This window comes from Sminthopsis crassicaudata, chromosome 2 (assembly GCF_048593235.1).
Source record: "Sminthopsis crassicaudata isolate SCR6 chromosome 2, ASM4859323v1, whole genome shotgun sequence".
Classification (NCBI taxonomy): domain Eukaryota; kingdom Metazoa; phylum Chordata; class Mammalia; order Dasyuromorphia; family Dasyuridae; genus Sminthopsis; species Sminthopsis crassicaudata.
Genome location: NC_133618.1, coordinates 551999681 through 552011890, shown reverse-complemented (window position 1 = coordinate 552011890; position 12210 = coordinate 551999681). Strand labels below are relative to the sequence as shown.

The window sequence follows — 12210 nt, the reverse complement described above, 5'->3', positions numbered from 1 at the left end:
AAGTAGAACTAATATATGAACAGGCTCACAATCAAAGCTATTCTAGAAAGTAGAAATTTTGTTTTCAATTTTAGAAAAATAATCTGTCTCCATCAGTGAAACAAGTGATAGTGACAGACTGATTAAAAAAGATGTGTAGTGGAGAGACAGAAGGAGTAAGGGTTTGGGTAAAGAATGATCAGAAAATATTTAATGAAGAGACTGTTCAATGACACTCAATTTGAAAAGTGTTTCTGAAACGGTTTGCTACTAATTTTGTCAAGAAATTTAATAGGCTTCTATAGTACAGAATACCTGTGAGGAGATATGACAATCAGACTAAAACAACTATTTTAGAAAGGTCATAATAAGAAAAATATAATATAAATGGTGATAGAAGAAATTATAACAAAAATGCAATGAAATAATTATGCACATGCTACTTAAGATAAGAGATTGAATTTTTCTTTTTTTTTTTTCTTTTCTTTGAAATGAGGACTCCTTATCTTACCTAGATGAGAAATGTAGCAGCCATTTTGAATCCATTAATGATACCAACAGAGAACACTTGATCCTTCATTTCTGACCATAGCTGGTTCATATTGCCTCTGTTCACCCACTGAACTCTCACTGAGAAGGGCTTATCATATTGATGCTGGGCTTAGTGCAGATAGATACCCAAGTGACTTAGTTATCTGATGTTCAGAGCTCCCAAGCTTCCCCAGTAGCAGGTATTACAAGCATATTCTATCATGCCTCCCTTGCTTTTTCCATAGCAGGAAGGACCATTATTGAGTTAATAAATTATCTCTACTTTACATCTGATATTAATTTCAAGTTAACTATTAATCTACTGTATTATATAATAATACATTCTGTATTCATGGAGACCCATAAAAATGTAGGATTATCTATTAATGAAATTTCTTTAATTCCACATATTTGTTTGAATCTCATAATTACCTTATTTAACATTAATCAGACTTAGCATTTTCCTGGGGAAACAGATCTGGTTATGGCATAAAGCACAATATCAGTTAGATTAACCCTTCCCATTACTAAAGACCTATCATTATTTTTTTACAGGAAGAAAGTAAAAACCTAAGAATTCAAAGAAAGCCATGGCCATTTAGAATCAGCATATTTTCTGTCTTCTATGAAATCATAGCCATCTGTGCTCTTAAATCCAGAAAAGACTGTCTTTCCTAAGGACAGGTTTCCCCCAAATCTTGAGCATTTATTAAAAAGTTGCATTTCCCATAAAACCTCTCAGTCAGAAACTCATCCATCTAGAAGAGAACTCAGCGGTTTTCTTAGACTTCACACCAATCTCTTTATCCCCAGATAAAGGGGATATCCTTTATATCTTATCATTCATCTGTGATTCCACACAGTTAGACAGTTTTCTAGCTTAGTTATGGGGACTTGGCTCCTATTTTTAACTTTTTCTCTTCTTGGCCACAAAATGGATCTACCAGTATCAATCTCCAGTTTTCCTGATCAAATTTTTAAATTAGTCAACTCCAACACTTGTGCCTCTGATGCTATAGCAATTCTACCTTCTACAAAATCATTCCAAAACGTATCAGTCAAATACTGCCCAACTTCCATCCTGGCAGAAAAGTTCTGATCAAAATCAGTGGAAACTGTTTTACCTTAGATTTCAACATCTCACTTGCAGAACTCTGATATTATTAGGGCAGCTAGTAGTACACTGGGTAGAACGACAGGAAAGCATCAGGAAGTCTCTTCTTCTTGATTTTAAATCTATATTCAAATACTTAATAACTTAATATTAACATTAATATTAATAATAAATAATGATAATTAATAATAAAAACTTAATAACTACGTGACCCTGGACAAGTCACTTAAGCCTGTTTACCTTAGTTGCCTGTGAAATGAACTGGAGAAGGAAATGGCAAACCACTACAGTTCCTCTGCCAAGAAAATCTCAAATGGGGTCAGGAAGAGTCAGACTGAAGCAAACAAAACAGGCTACTTATCTGTAAAGTGGTCAGCGATTTGCCCAAGGTTACACAGTAACTATGTACTAGAGGAATGGATTGAATTCCAGTTTTCCGGACACTGACATAAACAAACTATCATTTAGCTTTTGAAATTGTAGTCAATCAATCAACAAGCATTTATTAAGTGGTTAATATCTAGTGGGCTTTGTCCTAAATGCTAAGGGAAAAAACGACAAAAGTGAAACAGTTAAAAAAAAAAAAGAAGAATGAAATTAAGAAGTTAGGACATACAGTGAACAGAGTGCTAGATATTATCTAGCATAGATCTCAGTTCAAATTTGAACTCAGATATTTACCAGCCACATAATGCTGATCAAGGTACTTAACCTCTGCTTGTCTCATTTCAGCATCTGAAAAATAGGAAGGGTGGCTGTGAAGAAGATAAAATGTTTTGCAAACCTTTAAGAGCCATAAAATGCTATTTATTATTATGATAATTTGCAAGTGTGATTATTGTTCTTTTTTGCTTTGATAATTAGCCTGCACTGATCCAGTCCTTAGTCAAAAAAACAACAACAAAACAAATCTTATTTGCTACATAATTAATAAATGAGCCATAAAAAGACTGATGGTTTAAGTTTTCTTTTTTAATTCAAAAAAATTGTTTTAAGGTATCACAAAGTCACATCATCTGATCAAAGACAGAAAGTATAAGCGTGAAGGGGAAAAAATTTGGCAAAATGAAGTAAATCCATAATAGGACTTCAGGGTCCTCAATATGTCTACCAACTAGATCAGTCACTGAAGTTCTAGATGTCAATACCTGAAGACTGCATGGAGAATAATATACATATAAAGGAATTTGCCACTGTCTTGGCATGTGCATGCTCTCATCAATCTCCTTAACTTATCTTATTGTCAATTATTCCAATCAATTATCCTCAAGTTATACCCATCCCACCATCCTTCCATACCATTGTGACTGTTATCTAAGTTATCTATCTTAGGAGACAGGGGGTGGGGAGGAAGATGAGAAGAGAGTTAGAGGTTTATTTTTTGTTTTTTTGTTTCTGTTTTTTTTCCCCAAACAAAAGTATCTGACAAAATACAAGATGAATTAGCACAGTCATAAACAGCAGCAGTTTCCAAAACTTGTGACTTCATTCAACAAACACAAATTATCAAGCAATGCATTATAAACTAAGGGAAGATAAAAGGATAAATAAGGTAGCCTCTGTACTTGAGCAACAGAGATAAAAGTCCACAAGATGCACTGATGAACATAATAATAAGAATGTGTTGAGCATAAAGTAACATAAAATTAGGGGGTGTTTTTTAACTAAATTTGCACATATGAATGATGAACATAGTAATATAATTCTTGAGCACAAAGAAAGCAATATGTAGCCCATATCCCAAATCAGGCTTTCTAAACTAACCCAGATACCCTGCTTGGAGGAATTGAATCATCAAGTCTGGAAAAATTCTGCTAAATAGCAGAATGGCAAAGATATTCTTTCCTGGCTGTTTGCTGATTGGTGGATGTCTTAGTCATACAATAGAACTCTTGGGAGATTCTAACCAAGCCTGGTTTTAATAATTGGATCTTTCCATACTAACCACTATACTGTCCAATTGGGGAACTTAACCCTTTCATATTCAGAATTCATGCTCTAGACTCTCTTCACCCATGGTGACTGGTAATTATCTCAACAATTCACTGCAGCTTAGCCCAGAATCCAGTCATGCTTGACTTCACTTTCAACATTTCCACATCAGCTACCATGCTATACTCTATTGCTGATTTCAAATTTTTAAAAATCTAATTAGGTGACCTCTGTGATTGTTCCTTGGGCAAGGTATCTCAATCTACTCCTCTGTGGCTTTGCTCATGAACCTCAAACACCATTCTATTAAGTGTGCTGTTTCCTCATTAGAATATAAGCTCCTTGAGAGAAAGGACTATTTTCTATTTATTTGTATTCTCAGGGGAGCCATGGAGGCAAGCACAGTGCTTGCCACACAGTAAGCACTAGATAAATATTTTTTTTCATTCATTCATAGTTTCCTTTCTAAACAACTATGTAAGACCACATGCCTAATCAGCCTCGTGCTCTACCAGTGCACAACCTGACCCTTTTGCCTGTACTCTGGGAAACACTTAAGAATTTTCCTGATGCTATTGCAGACTCTCCCAGGACACTCTGCTCCTGCTCTAACAAACTGTATTGTGGTATTAAGGAACAGAATTTGAATAACACAATATCTGAAATTTGGACAACACAGGATCTTTGTGTATCTTTCAGAAACTGTAGAAAGAATGAAATACCATATTCTAGAAAGTAAAGAAATTAAGACAAAACTTAAAATGCCATCCTCTGCAAATCTAATCATTAATGAAAAATCTGAGAGGACCTTAAAGTGTACCATTTAGAGTGTTACTTAAGAAAGAACAGATTTTTCAATTTACAAATTCTTCGAGCAACACAGAAAGGATAATATAATTACTAAGAAAAACACAAATAATTTAATTATTACTTCATTTCTAGATGCCAATAAAAAGAAAAATAAATAGAAATATATATGTATATATTTAAAATAGCATTAGAGGAATCATTTAGAGATTTCTAAAAATATTCAAGGTATTAAAGATAAAAAGAAGAATTTTTAAAAATACAAGAAGTGATGGTAGAGGAAGAGGCTTGAAATATCTCCTTTTCAGATGAATCAATGTATTTTGAAATATTGAATTGAGGAATGGGAGAGGGCAGAGAGGGGAGGTAAGAGGTAAAAGATGTAAACTAATCAAAAAGAATAATGTAAAAAATAAGTCCAGAATATCTCAGCAAGAAAAAAATCTATAAAAAATAATAATGAGTGAGTTCACAGGAAGAAAGGAAGAAAATCTCAACTCATTGAACAGACAAAATCCTGTTGCAAAAATATATTCTCCAATGTGAGATGAAGACCATGTGTATGCCAAAACTAGATTCAGTTGGGAGAATCAATTGTCATATTTTCAACATAAGCACATAAATCTCAGAAAGCGTCAAGGGTTACAAACCAGGATTTATTGTTTTTATTGATTTTCTAGACTAGAGGAATCAAATAGAACCAGATTAAAAAATAATTATTAAATATTTAACAAAATAAATAACATTTAATAGAACATAGATAATATTAATATGAGTTTTTTAATGTTAATGTATAGACTGTAAGGGATCCTTATGTACAATTTAACAGACCTGTTTCCATTTGAATTTGACAACACTGAAAGGGACAGAGAAAACAGTTATAATAAAATAAAAGAAGGAGAAATCCCATTTAAAATAATTTCAAAATATATAAAATATTTGATTATCAACCAATTAAAGCAAATGGGACTCTTTTTTTAGTTTTATTTTAAAGGCATTTGAGATTAAGTGATTTGCCCAAGATTACACAGCTAGTAAGTGTGTAAGTATCCCGAGTCCAAAATTGAACTCTGGTACTCCTAACTTTATGGCTGGTACTCTATCCACTGCACCATCTAGCTGTCCTCACATGGGAGTTTCATAGATTAAATTACAACAAAAAATAACAATTTTTAAAAATTAAAAATAATCCAGAGATCTTCGGAAGATCTGTATTTTTGAGACACATGAAATCAATGCCAAAATAAAATATGGACAATGATTATGAATCAGGCAAATTAAGATAGAACCAAACAGCATAAATATATGCTGATCAGATCCAATAAAATCATAAATACCAAATTATTTTAAACATTTTAAAAACTTATTTTCTGTTAACAAATAATGACAAAAGTGGAGGGATATGTCAGACCAATTACTTGTTAAATGGGGGAGATATTATTTGAAGGAAGAGACTTTATATTGGCTGTGACCTTGTTTTTTGTCAAGATCAACAAAAACAAAAACAAAACTAAGGCAAAACCAAATAAGAGGATAAAGTTTGGAAAAGTAGCTGGACTTGACCAAATACACCCTGAAAAAATCCATATAGTACACAAAATAATTTTAACAGCCTTTAGGGATCAATTTTCAATGTATTTCCAAGAGAAGTTACCAAAAGAATAGAAAAAAAAAATTGCAAATGATTTTATTATCAAAGATGAAAAAAGAAATCAGCAACTATTGCTACCTACTTTCATATACCTATTTTAATAATTCTGCAAAATCTTCATGAGAATGACTTATGCACAAGATAACCAAAAAAAAAAAAAATTGAGGGGAACAGGCAAGCTTTCCTAGGCAATGTTCAATAGCAAACATCTACAGTCACATATTTCACTGAGGTTCAGAATATACAAGAAGATCCCACAGCATCCATCATCTATTGATTACATAAACAAAAAAGCATTTGTTTCAGTAGAAAAAATCTATAGCAAATAATGTTTACATTAAATTTCAAAGGTTTTATACATATAAAATCAATGCAGTCAAGATTAGAAGGGAAGCAGAAACCCCGGGAAATACTATTTATATCCAGTGTTTCTGATAAAGGTTCTGATAAAGGTTTCTAAAATATATAGAGAACTAACTCAAATTTTGTAATAATAAAAGCCATTTCCCAATTGATAATTGGTCAAATGATATGAATAATTTGCAGATGATGAAATTAAAGTCATTTCTAGTCATTTGAAAAATGCTCTAAATTACTGTTGATTAAAGAAATTCAAAGAAATACAACTCTGAGGTACTACTTCACCACTCTCAGATTGGCTAAAATGACAAGAAAAAATAATGTGAACTATTGGAGGAGATGTGAGAAAAATAGAATACCTAATGAATGCATTGTTGGTGGAGTTGTGAAATGATCAACCATTCTGGAGAGCAATTTGAAAACTATGTCCAAAGGTCTTTTAAACTATGCATATCCTTTGATCCTGCAATATCTATACTGTATTCCAAAAAGATCATAAAAAAGGGAAAAGGATCAAATGTGCAAAAAAAGTTTGTAGCAGCCCTCTTTTGAGGACTTTTGAAAAGGCAAGAAATTAGAAATTGACTGAATGCTCATCAGTTGGGGAATGGCTGAATATGTTATGTTATATGAATGTAATAGAATATTACTGTTTTCTGAGAAATGATGAGCAGATTGGTTTCAGAAAAAATCTATGAAGACTTACATGAACTGATGCTAACTGAAGTGAGCAGAACCAAGATAACATTGTATGCAGCAACAACAAGATTAATCTTGCTCACCAAAGGTGTTCACCATCTAGAAAATATTAAAATGAAAGAGGTGAACCTTATAGATGATGAAGTTCTATAAATACTCCTGTGGTGAATAAATGTTTCACTGATGGTATCAAAGCTTGAATACTATAGTTCTATAAATTATATCTATAGCCACTCAAGATATTGACTTAGCAATTCACAATAGCATTTCAAAAACTAAAAAACTAAAACAGATGGATAAGGAATGATTATTGCCTATAATATAGCATAAATTTAGATGGATAGCAGCCCATAGAAGGCACAGTAGCTAGAATGCAAAGGCTATATATAACACAGATAACTGTGTTAGTAGTGGTAGTGGTACACTACTATCCATGAAATATCCAAATACTTAAAGGAAAGCCTCCAGTGAATTTAGCAGATTAAAGGATTTATGGGGAGGACATGGATAAGAATCATATATGATGAGAAGATACAGAAGCATTGTAATCAATCTACATAGGTGAAAATTGTGCCTATACTCATGAGATCATGGATCCAACAAAATATAGAAATACAGAAATATATATGTATATATTTAAAATAGCATTAGAGGAATCATTTAGAGATTTCTAAAAATATTCAAGGTATTAAAGATAAAAAGAAGAATTTTTAAAAATACAAGAAGTGATGGTAGAGGAAGAGGCTTGAAATTTATGCCTAATTATCCAACTATCATCTCTTTTAGAATTTTTTCCCAGTAGCAAAAAAAAGTTGTATAATTTTTATCTTTTCTTCTCTAAATTACATAAGTATATCCTATGAGAAATGTTTGATTGTAACATCTGTGGGTTATAAATGGTTGCTTGAAAAGCAGTGAAAACCAAAACATTTAATTTGCCAAATTAAGAACATTGCAAGTTCTCCATTTTAGACTTAAATAAAAAAAATTTATTCAGTCCTGGAAACCTGCCAATTTAGGGAGTTACCAAAGACTAACAGCTGCAACTCCAAAGTTGTAATTTGTAGTCACTCATATCTACCACCTGTGGGAAAGAGGACAGACTACCTTGTCTCTATAACAAAACAAACTGAAACCCAACTCCCAGGGCAGATCCTAGCTTTTTCCCCAACCCCCTCTTTGAATCAAAGACTTTCTTTGGTATCATTTTTACAATTAACACCAGAAGGCACATTTCAAGTTTGGCAGCAACAAAGTATTCTTGAATATGTACTTTTGTTATATGAAAATTATAATTCAGTATTTTCAAATTACTGAATAATAAAAATCTCAGAGCTACAGGGAGCACTGAGCATAAACAAATTCAGAAACCAAGAAGCAAACTTGATCTGTTTGCAGATATGTACCCCCACAATTCAGAAGACAAGACAGATCATTGTCAATTATGCATTAGCTTCAATTAGAATAATCCTCTTTTTCAGCATACCTTATCCCCAAATCATCTTGCTTCCTATGAAAACAAACAGCATCTGGGCTGTCAAGGAATCTACACCTAAAAAATATATTCTATAAAGTAATTAACCAAGAATAATTATTTCTTATAAACAAAATATAGATGAAAACAAACTGGCCATGGCTAAAGAATGGAAGATAGGAAAATCTTACCCTTATTTTGCCAACATTTTAATAGAGGACTTCATCAAATACTACTAAATGAATCTCCATGTTCTCTCAACAGATCCAACAACAATTATCCATCTTATGTAAGAAATCTTGGATATCACTTTTAACATGAATTCAAACATTTGTGTGTAAAATCTAATAAAAAATAAATATAACATTTTTGAGTGCTAGTGGCAAAGGTTAATTTCTCCATGGTAAAGGCTACTATTCTAAAAAGCAACATAATCTGGAACCATAGTAAAGAAAGAACCCAATGGAAGAGAAGACAGTCATTTCCTCTCTAATATTAACCCATTTAGTTCCAAGAAGGATTAGAGTCCAATACATTACTTTTGCATTACTTTTGTGATCTTTTGAGGATTAGTGGTTTAATATTTATTTCAACATTTTAATGCACACCAAATTGTATTTATTAAGAGACAGATCAAGGCAGCTATTTACTGACCTAATATTAATAATAAGTATGTATCTTCCTAGGGTATATACAAAAATATGGCAGAGAACCTTCTAAGAAAGACATGTCAAATGAGATGAATACTACCTATTTCTGTATAATCAGAAAGAATTTATAAAACATTACTAAATATTACAGTCTTAGAAGGAAATGAAGACCTGAGAGGCATAGATTTTTGTCTCTTAAGACTGATATTTATGAAAAAGAGCCTTACTTTGGGAAAGTAAATAGCTGGTTAAAAATAAGGTGTCTGAGAATGATACATATTTCTGGACTAGAGTTTAGAACATAGAAACAATAGACCACTGGCCAGAGATAAAGTGTACTTAAGAAAGGCTGGTAAGAATATATTTTCTCTACCCATAATAAATATCAGTAGGGCTTTAAAATGAAAAGCAAATAAGAAAAAAAAAAACTGCTGTGTATATCTACCAATCATAGATAGTAACTGAAATATCAGAAATCTAATGCAATCTGTTGCTCTAAATAAAAGGAGTTTTGCAAAAGAAATAGGCAAAACAGTCAATTCTAAAACGCAATAAAGTCCTTTTATTTTGAGTGTTTAAGGGAAAGCTGCTGGGAATATTAGCCCTAAACTTGGAACACAGTAAAGAAAATGGGGAACAAAAGAATGATACCTAGGTAGCATCCATCTACAAAACTGGGCAGCACCTTATTCCTCTAAAAATAGAGTAGCCTATGCCCCCAAACTGAGACAATAGTTGATTGCTGCTATCAAGCAAAAATTATTATTATGAAGCAAAAATCAGAGCTATCACTATAGAGGTTCAGGAAGAATGAGGGAAAACATAGTGTTTTTGCAAAAGGCTGTCACCAGAACTAGATACATCAGTATATCATGTTCTTGTCAGTTCAATGGGTGAGTCATTGGGAAACATTCATGATAGTAGGTCAGGAAAACTGAAGAGGTCTAGGCGTTTTATAGAGAGAAAGTACATTCTACTCAGGTACAGCTAGTGTCCAACTTCTGACATAAAGAGAAGAGAGTTCCAAATTAGTTAGAAAGTGAGAAGCCTCAGTTTGGCCATTTCCAGACAAAGAAGATTCCAGATATAAAGGGATTCCAAGAAAAGAACAGGTTAAGAGGAACTGATTATCAGACAGAAGATATGCAATAGATAGGAGTAAGATAGCCTGTCAGATAAAATCAAAGTTCCCAAATACCAAGGTTTGGACTTTGGATTTTCAAAAGTCTATATCAGAATCTAAGATGGTAATAACAAAGATAATATTAGCAACATCCAGAAGTTTATAAGATAGCAGGCATAATAAAGGAACTATGAATAGAAGCCATGTCCTCAAACATCTCAAACAGTGCACAAAGTATAGATAATATTCAAGAAAAAAGTAGACAAATCTTAAACTAAGCAGGAAAAGTTTACCTTGTAGATATCACTGAGACTTGATAGGATGAACCTTACAACTGAAATATAGCTCTAAAAGGACATATCTTATTTCAAAAGAATAGGATAGACAAAAAGGAGGAAAACACAAGTAGAATTATTAATTAAGAAGATATAGTCCTGAAAATTCAGAAACCAGATGGGGAAAACTATAGTACAAAACTTGGGTCGTGGAACTCACACACTCTCGCACTCGTGACCTAGAATTGGGGGGTGACCGTAAAAGATCAAGAATAAAGACATTTAGTGATCCTGACTCCAAATGGCAAAAGCAAGCTACTTTGGGACATATTATATGCCACCTTAGACAGGATTAATCAATACATTAATTTAGGAAATGGCAAACCAGTCTGATACATAAGCATCATAACATAATAAAGAGGAATTCAATTATCCATATAATTAAATAAAATAAATGTTGAACATCTCTATCTGCCAAAATCAGTGACAAGTAATATCTTAATTCGCCTTAATAATTTAATCCTTTAAAAAGTAGAGAAACAACAAGGGGAAATTCTATTTTGAATTTTATTCTAACTGAAAAGAAATTGGTTGTTAAAATAGAAATGATGGAAGTGATGTGTATGACATTGGGTTTAGAAAGAAAGGGGAATGACCACTAACTATATCTTTGAATTATGATAGGGAAATAGAGAAAAATCAGACCTCTGGCATGCATCTAAACTTTAAAGTGGAAAATTTCAAAAGGTGAAGAGAAAGGATTAGAATCTCATGTATGATTCCACACTTAAATTCCATATTTACGTGGCATAGTTGGTAGAATGCTAGACATGAAGTCAAGAAAAACAGAATTTGAATCATGTCTTAGAAACTTACTGTTATTCTACACTTAATGTAAGGGCCCTTTAAATGGGCAGGCACAGTGCAACAGAAGATTTGAGTGGCCCAGAAGTATTCTCTGGGGATATAGGGCTGCCCTGTGGGTGGGATCCTGTCCATATTGAGATAGCTTCCTAATGGGTGATGGTTCTCTCTCTGGTTGGCTGTGTGTGTGACCTCACAGGCCCTTTATAAGCCCACTGCAGACAGCAGTCACTCTCTTTAACCTGGCTCCCTAGCCTGGGGTAGCCAAGCCAAGCCAAGCTGATGGATAGCCGAGAGGTAAGTAAGGAGTTTGGTAGAGAACATGTGGGTCTTCAGACCAGGTGTTCACTAGGGAGCTGACAAGTCAGGGCATTATGTGAGTAGGTATAATAAAAGGTTTTAAGATTACATGTGGCTGTTCTTGAGTGTGCTATTGGTTATTAAATTATAGATTCAAGAGATCGTGGCCAGAGACCTTTGAAGGCCTCAGAGGAGGAGAGCCAGGTAGAGTTGACACTGAAAAGGTCAGTGGTCAAAGGTACTCTGTTAGGCCTAGGGCAGACTAGTTATTGTAACTGCCAGGAGGGCATGTTACAAATGGCGCCTGAACGTGGACACATCAGAAATTATCAGGTTTTGAAAATTAATATTTAATATTCAGAATTAAAATTCTGAAAGATCCAGTAGAAACGCTGCTTAGGAGGGAAGGCAGAGAGTCAATATGGACCCAGGTAACTCTGGGATCAGGCTC

The 12210-nt window shown here is 33.3% G+C and overlaps 1 protein-coding gene across 1 annotated transcript in view; it reads right to left on the bottom strand.

Moving 5' to 3' along the window:
• Positions 1-12210, bottom strand: part of ADAMTS17 (ADAM metallopeptidase with thrombospondin type 1 motif 17) — a 451660-nt gene that overhangs the window by 374103 nt on the left and 65347 nt on the right.